Genomic DNA, 14,151 nt, shown 5'->3' with positions numbered 1-14,151 from the left:
TGTGGAATTGAAGAAATAAAACAGATGAACATAGGGGAAGGGAAGGAAAAATAAGATAAAAACAGAGAGGGGGCAAACTATAAGAGACTCTTAACTATAGGAAACAAACTGAGGGTTACTGGAGGGGGGATTGGGTATTTGGGTGATGGACATTAAGGAGGGCACTTGATGTAATGAGCACTGGGTGTTATAGGCAACTGATTAATCACAAAATTCTATCCCTGAAACTAATAATACACCATATGTTAACCAAATTGAATTTAAATAAAAAAATTTTTAAATAGTCTAATGCACACTATGGCCCCAAGAGGGGGACAGTCTGTGCCTTCCCTAAAGGTCCCGAACCACTATAATTTATTTATCCTAGAATACCTATAAGCATACAATAGCTCTAATGATACAAACATGAGCAAAAAGGAGACATCAGCATGCAGCTGGGGTGGAGCAATGGGGTGATGGGTTAACAGGTCCATGAACAAAGAATTATAATACAAGAGAGATAGGAGAGCCCTGTGTAGATGCAAGTGATTGAACTAGAAGGAATGACTTAAACCCCAGTAGAAGTCAGAGAAAGTTATAAAAGGAAATGACACTTCAACCAGATCTTATAGTATGTATAGGAGAGTGTGCCTAGTGGAGAAGAAAAATGGCAACAGGAATAGCATATGCAAGATCAGGAGTGAGGGTGGGATGATAAAGGGTAGCTGATAACATTCAAGGAATGAAATCCCATAAGAGACAAGTAGTAGTGAAGACAGCAAAAAGTGAAGATTGGTGCCTGATTTCAAGGAGTCTTGTAGACCTAAATTTCAAATAAATTTAAATTCATTCTATAAGCAAAGGAAAGACACCAGGAGCTGTAAGACAGGGAAATGACATGACAGGTTTGTTGATAGGAAGATACTGAAGCCAGCAGCAATGTAGAAGGACAGATGGTAAAGAAAGACTAATTAGAAAGCGGCTGGAAGCAGTCAAGATGCAAGGCGTCCAGGACCAGAATAAATCCAGCTGAGGACAGGGGCGCTTAGAACTAGGAGACAAGTCTGGGTAGGACTGACAGAATAGAAGGTAGTGGTCAACTGAGTGTGAGGGCGAAAAATGGGGAGAAATACAGAATGACTACAGAGTTCCTAGCCCAAGACACTCAAAAAGGGTGATGTCACTGGTATGTGACAGAAGAAAAAATACTGCTGGGGACACATTACAATGCATTCAGTTTGAAGCTTTTAGGTTTAAGATGACAGGGACATTTAAGTATCCAAGTAGAGAGATGATATAGGCAGTGACATATAAAGATCTAGAAGTACAAAGTCCAAGGTTGAGAGTATCCTGCAAAGAGATAATATCCTTTTATAGGAGTGAACACACTGTATATGGCATATGTGTGATATTCCAGGGTAATAACCATGATTTTTTTAAAAAAAGAAGGTAGACCCCTCCCCAATTTGGGATGATATAAATAAATTTTTTCACCTCCAAAATCCTCTCCTTTCACATTCACCACAGTGTCTCAAAGCCTACCAACATTCAATTATCTCATAGGTAGGTTTCTTCAATACTCAGAGATGGAATTCACAGTAACCAACCAGGTGACATTAAATCTTAGCTGGGTACTCTCTTTTTTTTTTTTTTCAGATTTAATTTTTATTTATTTATTTATTATTTTCTTTACCGTATATATATATTTTTTATATGTTATAACCATCATTAGTTTTTGATGTAGTGTTCCAAATCATTATTTGCATATAACACCCAGTGCTCCATTCAATACGTGTCCTCTTTAATACCCATCACCAGGTTAACCCATCCCCCCACCCCCTCCCCTCTAGAACCCTCAGTTTGTTTCTCAGAATCCATAGTCTCTCATGGTTCATCTCCCCCTCCAATTTCCCCCCCTTCATTTTCCACTTCCTGCTATCTTCCTTTTCTTCTTTTTTTTTTTTTTTAACATATAATGTATTATTTGTTTCAGAGGTACAGGTCTGTGATTCAACAGTCTTACACAATTCACAAAGCCTACCATAGCACATACCCTCCCCAATGTCTATCACCCAGCCACCCCATCCCTTCTAACCCCCACCACTCCAGCAACCCTCAGTTTGCTTCCTGAGATTAAGAATTCCTCCTATCAGTGAGGTCATATGATACATGTCTTTCTCTGATTGACTTATTTTGCTCAGCATAATACCCTCCAGTTCCATCCACGTCGTTGCAAATGGCAAGATTTCATTCCTTTTGATGGCTGCATAACATTCCATTGTATATATATATACCACATCATCTTTATTTATTCATCTGTAAATGGACATCTTGGCTATTTCCACAGATTGGCTATTGTGGACATTGCTGCTATAAACATTGGGGTACACGTACCCCTTCAGATCACTACATATGTATCTTTGGGGTAAATATCCAGTAGTGCAATTGCTGGATCATATGGTAGCTCTATTTTCAACTTTTTGAGGAACCTCCATACTGTTTTCCAGAGTGGCTGCACCAGCTTGCATTTGCACCAACAGTGTAGGAGGGTTCCCCTTTCTCCACATCCCTGCCAACATCTGTTGTTTCCTGACTTGTTAATTTTAGCCATTCTGACTGGTGTGAGGTGGTATCTCATTGAGGTTTTGATTTGGATTTCCCTGATGCCAAGCGATACTGAACACTTTTTCATGTGTCTGTTGGCCATTTGGATGTCTTCTTTGGAAAAATGTCTGTTCATGCCTTCTGCCCATTTCTTGGTTGGATCATTTGTTCTTTGGGTGTTGGGTTTCATAAGTTCTTTATAGATCTTGGATACTAGCCCTTTATCTGATATGTCATTTGCAAATATCTTCTCCCATTCTGTCGGTTGTCTTTTGGTTTTGTTGACTGTTTCTTTTGCTGTGCAAAAGCTTCTTATCTTGATGAAGTCCCAATAGTTCATTTTTGCCCTTGCTTCCCTCACCTTTGGTGACGTTTCTAGGAAGAAGTTGCTGCGGCAGAGGTTGAAGAGGTTGTTGCCTGCGTTCTCCTTTAGGATTTTCATGGACTCCTGTCTCATATTGAGGTCTTTCAACCATTTTGAGTATATTATTGTGTGTGGTGTAAGGAAATGGTCCAGTTTCATTCTTCTGCATATGGCTATCCAATTTTCCCAACACCATTTGTTGAAGAGACTGTCTTTTTTCCATTGGACATTCATTCCTGCTTTGTCAAAGATTAGTTGACCATAGAGTTGAGGGTCCATTTCTGGGCTCTCTATTCTGTTCCACTGATCTATATGTCTGTTTTTGTGCCAGTACCATACTGTCTTGATGATTACAACTTTGTAATACAGCTTGAAGTCCGGAATTGTGATGCCGCCAGCTTTGCTTTTCTTTTTCAACATTCCTCTGGCTATGTGGGGTCTTTTCTGGTTCCATACAAATTTTAGGATTATTTGTCCCATTTCCTTGAAAAAAGTGGATGGTATTTTGATAGGGGTTGCATTGAATGTGTAGATTGCTCTAGGTAGCATTGACATCTTCACAATATTTCTTCTTCCAATCCATGAGCATGGAACATTTTCCATTTCTTTGTGTCTTTCTCAATTTCTTTTATGAGTATTTTATAGTTTTCTGAGTACAGATTCTTTGCCTCTTTGGTTAGATTTATTCCTAGTTATCTTATGGTTTTGGGTGCAGTTGTAAATGGGATCTACTCCTTAATTTCTCTTTCTTCTGTCTTGTGGTTGGTGTATAGGAATGCCACTGATTTCTGTACATTGATTTTATATCCTGCCACTTTACTGAATTCCTGTATGAGTTCTGGCAGTTTTGGGGTGGAGTCTTTTGGGTTTTCCACATAAAGTATCATATCATCTGCAAAGAGTGAGAGTTTGACTTCTTCTTTGCTGAATGGATGCCTTTTCTTTCTTTTTGTTGTCTGATTGCTGTGGCTAGGACTTCTAATACTATGTTGAATAGCAGTGGTGATAGTGGACATCCCTGCCATATTCCTGACCTTAGGGAGAAAGCTCTCAGTTTTTCCCCACTGAGAAGGATATTTGCTGTGGGTTTTTCATAGATGGCTTTTATGATATTGAGGTATGTACCCTCTATCCCTATACTCTGAAGAGTTTTGGTTAAGAAAGGATGCTGTACTTTGTCAAATGCTTTTTCTGCATCTATTGAGAGGATCATATGGTTCTTGTTCTTTCTTTTATTAATGTATTGTATCACATTGATTGTTTTGCAGATGTTGAACCAACCTTGCAGCCCAGGAATAAATCCCACTTGGTCGTGGTGAATAATCCTTTTAATGTACTGTTGGATCCTATTGGCTAGTATTGTGGTGAGAATTTTTGCATCCATTCATCAAGGATATTGGTCTGTAATTCTCCTTTTTGATGGGGTCTTTGTCTGGTTTGGGGATCAAGGTAATGGTGGCCTCATAAAACGAGTTTGGAAGTTTTCCTTCCATTTCTATTTTTTGGAACAGTTTCGGAAGAATAGGTATTAATTCTTCTTTAAATGTTTGGTAGAATTCCCCTGGGAAGCCATCTGGCCCTGGGCTCTTGTTTATTGGGAGATTTTTGATGACTGCTTCAATTTCCTTAGTGGTTATAGGTCTGTTCAGGTTTTCTATTTCTTCCTGGTTCAGTTTTGGTAGTTGATACATCTCTAGGAATGCATCCATTTCTTCCAGATTATCTAATTTGCTGGCATATAGTTGCTCATAATATGTTCTTATAATTGTTTGTATTTCTTTGATGTTGGTTGTGATCTCACCTCTTTCCTTCATGATTTTATTTATTTGGTTCTTTCTCTTTTCTTTTTGATAAATCTGGCCAGGGGCTTATCAATCTTATTAATTCTTTCAAAGAACCAGCTCCTAGTTTCGTCGATGTATTCTACTGTTCTTTTGGTTTCTATTTCATTGATTTCTGCTCTGATCTTTATTATTTCTCTTCTCTTGCTGGGTTTAGGCTTTATTTGCTGTTCTTTCTCCAGCTCCTTTAGGTGTAGGGTTAGGTTGTGTATTTGAGATCTTTCTTGTTTTTTGAGAAAGGCTTGTATTGCTATATACTTTCCTCTGAGGACAGCCTTTGTTGCATCCCCAAGATTTTGAACAGTTGTGTTTTCGTTTTCATTTGTTTCCATGAATTTTTTAAATTCTTCTTTAATTTCCTGGTTGACCCATTCATTCTTTAGTAGGATGCTCTTTAGCCTCCATGTATTTGAGTTCTTTCCAACTTTCCTCTTGTGATTGAGTTCTAGTTTCAAAGCACTGTGGTCTGAAAATAGGCAGGGAATGATCCCAATCTTTTGGTACTGGTAGAGACCTGATTTGTGACCTAGGATGTGATCTATTCTGGAGAATGTTCTATGGGCACGAGAGAAGAATGTGTATTCTTTTGCTTTGGGATGGAATGTTCTGAATATATCTGTGAAGTCCATTTGGTCCAGTGTGTCTTTTAAAGTTTTATTTCCTTGTTGATCTTTTGCTTAGATGATCTGTCCATTTCAGTGAGGGGGGTGTTAACGTCCCTCACTATTATTGTATTTTTGTCGATGTGTTTCTTTGCTTTTGTTATTAATTGGCTTATATAATTGGCTGCTCCCCATGTTAGGGGCATAGATATTTACAATTTTTAGATCTTCTTGTTAGGTAGACCCTTTAAGTAGGATATAGTGTCCTTCCTCATCTCTTATTACAGTCTTTGTTTTAAAATCTCATTTGTCTTATATAAGGATTGCCACCCCAGCTTTCTTTTGGTGTCCATTAGCATGGTAAATGGTTTTCCACCCCCTCATTTTCAATCTGGGGGTGTCTTTGGGTCTAAAATGAGTCTCTTGCAGCTAGCATAATGATGGGTCTTGTTTTTCAATCCAATCTGATAGCCTGTGTCTTTTGATTGGGGCATTTAGCCCATTTACATTCAGGGTAACTATTGAAAGATAGGAATTTAGTGCCATTGTATTGCCTGTAAGGTGACTGTTACTGTATATTGTCTGTGTTCCTTTGTGGTCTGTATTACTTTTAGGCTCTCTCTTTGCTTCGAGGACCCCCTTCAATATTTCTTGTAGGGCTGGTTTTGTGTTTGCAAATTCCTTTAGTTTTTGTTTGTCCTGGAAGCTTTTTATCTCTCCTTCTATTTTCAATGACAGCCTAGCTGGATATAGTATTCTTGGCTGCATATTTTTCTCGTTTAGTGCTCTGAATATATCATGCCAGTCCTTTCTGGCCTGCCAGGTCTCTGTGGATAGGTCTGTTGCCAATCTAATGTTTCTACCATTGTAGGTTACAGATCTCTTCTCCCAAGCTGCTTTCAGGATTTTCTCTTTGTCTCTGGGACTCGTAAGTTTTACTATTCGATGTCAGGGTGTTGACCTATTTTTATTGATTTTGAGAGGGGTTCTCTGTGCCTCCTGGATTTTGATGCCTGTTTCCTTCCCCAAATTAGGGAAGTTCTCTGCTATAATCTGCTCCAATATACCTTCCGCCCCCCTCTCTCTTTCTTCTTCTTCTGGGATCCCAATTATTCTAATGTTGTTTCATCTTATGGTATCACTTATCTCTTGAATTCTGCCCTCATGATCCAGTAGTTTTTTATCTCTCTTTTTCTCAGCTTCTTTATTTTCCATCATTTGGTCCTCTGTATCACTAATTCTCCCTTCAGCCTCATTTATCCTAGCAGTTAGAGCCTCCATTTTTTATTGCACCTCCTTAATAGCCTTTTTGATTTCGACTTGGTTAGATTTTAGTTCTTTTATTTCTCCAGAAAGGGTTTCTCTAATATCTTCCATGCTTTCTTCAAGCCCAGCTAGTATCTTTAAAATCATCATTCCGAACTCTAGTCCTGACATCTTACTAATGTCCGTATTGATTAGGTCCCTGGCAGTTGGTATTGCCTCTTGTTCTTTTTTTTGAGGTGATTTTTTTCTGTCTTGTCATTTTGTCCAGAGGCGAAAAGATGAATGAGAGAACAAAATGTTAACAGGGTAACAACATCCCCAGAAAATATACTCTAAACATATTAGAAAAGACCTGAAACCTGGGGAAAAGAAAGGGAAAGGAAGAAAAAAGAGGAAGAAAGGAAAAAGATAGAAACAAACAAACAAAAACAAAACAAACTAAAAAAAATAGAATATGATCAAATATGATCAGGCTGGTGCATAGATTAGTGCCACACTCTAGATTTTGGGTGTATATTGGTCTGTTAGAAGAAAGTGCCTCCCAAATTTTTAGAGAAAGAAAAACTTATGTATGTACAAAAATAAGGGTTAATGAAATGAAGGGAGGGAATATGACTGTAAAGATGAAAATTATAAAAGATTTTATAAAAGGAATTGGTAAGACAAGAAGTTGTTTGAAAAAAGAAAGAAGAGGATTTAAAAAAAGAAAAAAAAGGGAGAGAATGTGATCAGGCAGGAGACTAGAACAAAGCCATACACTAGAGATTCAGGGTATATTTTGGTCTGTTAGAAGAAACCATATCCCAAAATTTTAAAGAGAGAACAACTTATATATATAGACCAAAAATAAGGTTAACTACTATGAAGGGATAGGATATGACTCTAAAAATGAAAAATAAAAAAGATTTTTAAAAAAGGGATTGATAAGATGTTGCTTGAAACAGGGAAAAAGAAAAATTCAAAAAAAAAAAAGAAAGAAAGTTAAAAAAGAATTAACTTTGAAAGACTAAAGAATCATGGGGGGAAAGCCATGAATTCTATGTGCTGTATTCCCCTAGCGCTGGAGTTCTGCCGTTCTCATTGATCGGTAAACTTGGTCTTGGCTGGCTGTTCTCGCTGATCTTCTGGGGGAGGGGCCTGTTGCCATGGTTCTCAGATGTCTTTGCTGGAGGCAGAATTGCCCCACCCTTGCTGGGTCAGGCTGAGTAGTCTGCTCGGGTTTGCTCTTGGGAGTTTTTGTTCCCTGCAAGCTTTCCATTCAGCTTTGGAGGACAACAGTGAAAATGGCAACCTCCCAATCTCCGCCCTGGAGGAGCCGAGAACTCGGGGCCCCACTCCTCAGTGAGCCCCCAGAGAAAAGCAGTCAATCACGCCCATCTCCCCAGTCTTTGGCCGCACTCTGTGCTCACCCAGCCTGTGACCGAGTGTTTCTATATCTGGCACATGACCCATGTGGAGTCTCCAAACCCAGCAGATCCCTGTGGTGCGCTCCCGCACCACTCCTCCCACGGGAGGAAGGGGAGTCTCCCAGGATCTGCCACTTGTTGGGCCCCTGCTGGAAGAGCGGTGGCCCGACTGTGCCGTGGATCACAGTTTATGGCAACCATGAGCTGAGAACCCACTCCTCGGCTCCGTCTCTGCAGCCAGCTTCCCCGCTCCGATACCTGGGAGCTCTGCCACACTCAGGTACCCCCAGTCTTTCTGTGACCCCTAGGGTCCTGAGACCACACTGTCCCAGCAAGGGTTCCAGCCCCCACTTACCCACTAGAGCAACATCCCTCAGCGGAGCGAACTTCTAAAAGTTCTGATTTTGTGCTCCGCTGCTCTATCACTTGCCAGATTCGGCCAACAGGAGGCCCCCTCCCCCACCATCTATCTTCCCAAATATCGCCTCAGATTCATTTGTTCGCACATCCTACCTTCCAGAAAGTGGTCGCTTTTGTGTTCACAGAGTTGCTGCTATTCTTTTCTTCGATCTCCTGTTGAGTTCGTAGGTGTTCATAATGGTTTGAACCCTATCCAGCTGAATTCCCGGGACCAGACGAAATTTAGGTCTCCTACTCCTCTGTCATCTTGCTCCTCTAATCCTATTTATTTATTTTTAATTTTATTATGTTATGTTAATCACCATATATCATTAGTTTTTGACGTAGTGTTCCATGATTCATTGTTTGCGTATAACACCCAGTGCTCCATTCAGTACGTGCCCTCTTTAATACCCATCACTAGGCTAACCCATCCCCCCACCCCCCTCCCCTCAGTTTGTTTCTCAGAGTCCATAGTCTCTCATGGTTCATCTCCCCCTCCGATTTCCCCCCTTTCATTTTCCCCTTCCTGCTATCTTCTTCTTCTTCTTTTTTTTTTTAAACATATAATATATTATTTGTTTTAGAGGTACTGGGTATTCTCTTTTAAACTCTTCATCTCTTAGCTCCACGACTGGGGACACTCACAGCTTGGCCTAGCTTCTTTCAAATATCTACTATTCACAAAATTCTCTGCAAGCTCAGCTTAGAGGGTGATCACTCCATGCCCCCAAGTTCATATGGATCAGTCAAAGCATACACCAATTTTGATGCAGAGTGTGATGCTCTGAACATTGTAATGGCCATCAAGACCACAGGTGTGGATGAGGTCACTACTGTCGAAGGACCAAAAAGGAACTTGCATCAGCACTGAAGCCAGCCTTGTCTGGAAACCTGGGGACCATGATTTGGGGCCTATTGAAAACACCTGGTTAGTATGATGCTTCTGAGCTGAAAGCCTCCATGAAGGGGCTGGAGACTGATGAGGACTCCCTCACTGAGACCATCTACTCAAGGACCAACCAGGAGCTTCAGGAAATTAACAGAGTCTACAAGAAAATGTACAAGACTGATCTGGAGAAGGACATCTTTTCTGACACAACTGGTGACTTCTGCAAGCTGATGGTTGCCCTCGCAAAGGGTAGAAGAGCAGAGGATGGCTCTGTCACTGATTATAAACTGATCGACCAGGACACCCAGAATCCCTATGATGGAGTGAAGAGGAAAGGAACTGATGTGCCCAAGTGGATTAGCATCATGACCAAGCAAAGTGTGTGTCATCTCCAGAAAGTATTTGAAAGGTACAAGAGCTACAGCCCATATAACATGCTGAAGAGCATCAAGAAGGAGGTCAAAGGAGACCTGGAAAATGCTTTCCTTAACCTGGTCCAGTGCATTCAGAACAAGCCCCTCTATTTTGCTGACCAAATGTATGACTCCATGAAGGGCAAAGGGACTCACAATAAAGTCCTGATTGAATCATGTTCTCTCCCAGGAAGTGGACATGTTGCAAATCAGGTCTGATTTCAATGGAAAGTATGGCAAGTGACTATACTACTGCATCCAGCAAGACACCAAGGGCAACTACCAGAGAGTGCTGATGTACCTGTGTGGTGAGGATGACTGAAGCCCAGAACAGCATGAGCATCCAGGAGTGGTGCTCCTTTGTTTCCAGCTAACAGTTATAGAAAATAGCTTGTGACTATCAGTCCCCTTGTGCCCATCCCTGTGAGGATGACATTAGCACTGCCCCCTCCCCATCCTTATTTCAGTTGCCTAAGCACTCCCTGCCTCTGATGTCTAGTCTCTCCTTTTAGCCAAAGAAATGAACATCCCAAGGAGTTGGAAGTGAAATCTATACGTAAAACACTTTGCCTCTTGTGTACTGTGTCATAAACAAATGAATAAACTGAATTTTTACTCTATAAACAAACAAACCAAAAAACCTCTTCATCTCTCTTGGATTTCAGATCTCTCTTGCATGGACATATTCTATCACTCTCACTTCAAGGATCACTGTTATTGAGCAAATATACATCAAGGATCTGTTAAGTCAATATGGAAGACACAAGACAGTTTAAGGGATGATAGATGTACACAAGGAACCAGTGATTGCAAAAAGACCCTTCTCTGAGACTTATTTTACACAGGACTAATGTCAATTTAAATGTGTAATTTAGGAAACAAAACAAATGAGCAAAGGGAAAAAAGAGAGAGAGACAAACCAACAGACTCTTAACTATAGAGAACAAACTAATGTTTACCAGGAGGAAGGTGGGTGGGGGGGATGGGTTAAAGAGGTGATGGGGATTAAAGAGTACACTCATCATGATAAAAATAAGATAAAATAAAATAAATAAAATTGGAAGTTGCTAACACAAGCAGAAATAAATGCTTGGAAAGGTTGGGAAATAAACAGTAAAGAAAGGTGGAGATTCGATAGATCAGAATATGATTATAAATAAATCAGACCATTTCATAAAAGGTGGCTCCTCCTGAGCATGTCTCTTCAGCTGATTGCTATAATATAGTTACTCTCTTGACATCCAGTATCCTGCCAGATCCTCTGGTCCATATCCTACTTGTATCTTTGGTAAACTAGGTAAGAAGGAATCCATCCAACTACTCCTATTCAGTGTAAACCAAGTAGAAATCTAGAAATGTGCTCTGAGGCATAACACTACTAGATGCTTAGATAATTTTTCTTTATTTTAGGTCCTCTGTTATCACAAGGTTCTATATAAAGATGAAATTGGGGACAAAGATGTGCCTTCTCTGAGACTGCTCTGTATTCTCTTGCATTGTTGCATTGTACAGCCCTAAGACATGGTAGGCCAAAAGAGGGTCAGCATTACTGATAGTGTCTACTATGTTCAGAGAGCTTTATCTAAATATCATATTGCTCTTACTATGGAACAGATGAGTCATACTGCCTCTTGCACTGTTGAATCTAAAGATGCAGTAAATTCCTGTGTCCTCCTACTCCTTTTGGATATATGTTAATTTAGACAAGTCTTCAGTGAGATAGAAGCTGATCGAAGGAGACCAATTCTATGATTCTCTATTATCTAGATTAGTGATGGCTAAATTCTAATCCAGTGATTCACTGAATTCTAATTTAATGATTCCATTTATTCAGGTAATATTTATTGAATTCTACCATTAAGTGCTTTGATACATGCTAGAGACACAAAGATGAATAAGCTGTGGAGATACAGAAATGAATATACTTCCCTCACAAAGATTATTCATCACATGAGATAATCCCATAAAGGCCAACTATAATCTAATATATTCCATGCTATATGTAGAACAATGAGCTAAACACACAAAGGAAACAATGTGAACAATGTGGTAAGGAAAAATGAGGGACAATTTACAGAGATAAAAATATTCATTTGTTCATTCATGCAACAGATATTAATAAGTGCCTACCTACTATAAACTAGGCTTTATTCTAGTTTCTGAGTTTACAATAGAGGACAAGACAGACAAAATCACTCTCTCAGAGAGCTTACACATTCTGTAAGGGGAGACAGACACTAAACAAATGACAAATGGTAATAAATGCTATAAAGAAAATAAAGGTACCAGCATGTCTAGGTAGGAAGGAAAGTTACTTGTATGAGGCACCATTTGAGCAGAGACCAGAATACAAACAGAAGTCAGCAATGCAGAAAACAAAGAACCAACAATCAAGTCAAAGATCAAGGTCCTCAGGAAGGTACAGGCTGAACAAACAGGACATTATTTTGAGCTGAAAAGTCAGTGTATCTACAGCATGATCAACAAGGGGAGTAAAGGTACAAAATAAGATCAAAGAGTTTGATGGAGGTCAAATCACAAAAAGAATAATAGCAAGGAGTTTGTCTGCTATTCTAATATGATGAAAAGCTCCTGGAGAGTTTTGAGCAGGAAAGTAACACTCTTGACTTGCATGTTTAAAACTTCAGGCTGATTTCTGTGTGTACAGCAGATTATGAGACAAAGCAAGAATAAAAAGGAGACTAATTGCAATAGTCTTTTTTTTTTTCATTTTTATTATTTTTTAATTTTTTTATTATGTTATGTTAGTCACCATACAGTACATCATTAGTTTTTTATGTAGTATTCCATGATTCATTGTTTGTGTATAACACCCAGTGCTCCATGCAATACGTGCCCTTCTTAATACCCATCACCGAGCTAACCCATCCCCTGACCCTCCTCTCCTCTAAAACCCTCAGTTTGTTACCCAGAGTCCACAGTCTTTCATGATTGGTCTCCCCCTCTGATCCCCCCCCCTTTATTTTGCAATAGTCTTGATAACTCAGGGTCTCATGAAAGTCATGCAACTGTTTGTGGAGAGTCTGATTCTTTCTGTGGACCATCAAGATCAAGTATAAGAGAAAGACAAAGATCCTTCCATGAACACACAGGACACAGATCTAGATCTAGATCTGGACATGGACAATCATCATCTGGGTGCAGAGCAAGCAGACATCAAAGATCCAGTTTTGTTCATCCAATCAGGCTAGGGAGAGTGAAGGACAATCAGAAGATTCAGAGAGGGCATCAGTAGCAACTCATGGACAGTGGATGTAGACATGTGAAATATGGGTCTAGCACAGAGGAAGACAAGGAGATAGGGCCATACAGTCAGAATTTCATTGGGGCCAAAAAGTCACTCATGGGCAGTCAGGATTCAACCCAACAAGCAGACAAGCCTCTCACTTGGGGCAGACAGGAAAGTACACTAGATACTGAGGATTTCATCATGACCAGACATCCACTAAGGGGGTTTGGGTCTACGAATGAGGAATTTAGGTCTGGCACAATAGGAAAACATGTGCCAAGCCACCAACAATCAAAAAAGAGCTCCAGACACTCATGGTCAGCTTATAGACAAACTTCATCTACACAGTCTGATCCTAGTAAAAAATAGACAGTGTGGATACAGTTATTGTCAGTTTAGAGGTAATAAAGGAGATTCAAATACAGAGTCAACATCAACCCATGGACAGTCTGAGGAGAGCCACAGATAATTGGAAATTAGTAAAATAAGCCAAAAAGGATCCATCCATTAATATTCTGAAGACAAAGCATGAAATTCAAGGTCTAGTCAAATGGATGATGTCAACACATGGGCAGTCGGAATCCAATACCAAAAGAATAATTTATACAGCAAATTCTCTCCAGGAACAAATTAGTCATAATTATAATCAAGCAGAAGATGCCATACTCAGAAGCCAGACAATTCAAACCCAAGAGTAATTTGGGTCTAATAATATCCAGACAGTAGCATAAACAAAAGCAAAGATTGGGTTATAGCTACAAACATGTTAATTATGAAAGTACTAGATATGACTATAGATAGTGTGAAAACAATAGAAACTCAGTCTTGATACCAGTCCACTGAAATTTAGGAATAGAAGTACAAACAAGCTTAGTCTTGAACAGTCAAGGCCTACCTCTGATCATGCAGGGCCCAGAGCAAAGATTTAACTTTGGATACTCAAGGATAAGCTATAAATTTAATTTGACACTCATGGTCAGTCTAGATCTAACATAGGTGGAAGACCACCAACTACTTATAGCTAGCCCCCTGAATGACAGACAATTAGAATCCTGTCATTTTTTTTTATCTATGTCTTCCTCTCATGATCCATCATCCATTCCAACTAGAAAACAGGCACCCAGCAATGTACATT

The 14,151-nt window shown here is 39.7% G+C and overlaps 1 pseudogene; it reads left to right on the top strand.

The window, feature by feature from the left end:
* LOC118000377 overlaps window positions 1-10,700 on the top strand; it is a 29,189-nt pseudogene extending 18,489 nt beyond the window's left edge.
* The last annotated feature ends 3,451 nt before the right edge of the window (window positions 10,701-14,151 follow it).

Source organism: Mirounga leonina, unplaced genomic scaffold (assembly GCF_011800145.1).
Source record: "Mirounga leonina isolate KUSES-001 unplaced genomic scaffold, KU_Mleo_1.0 Mir_493, whole genome shotgun sequence".
Taxonomy (NCBI): domain Eukaryota; kingdom Metazoa; phylum Chordata; class Mammalia; order Carnivora; family Phocidae; genus Mirounga; species Mirounga leonina.
The sequence above is the reverse complement of the archived record's forward strand: the minus strand, read 5'-3'. Positions and strand labels throughout refer to the sequence as shown.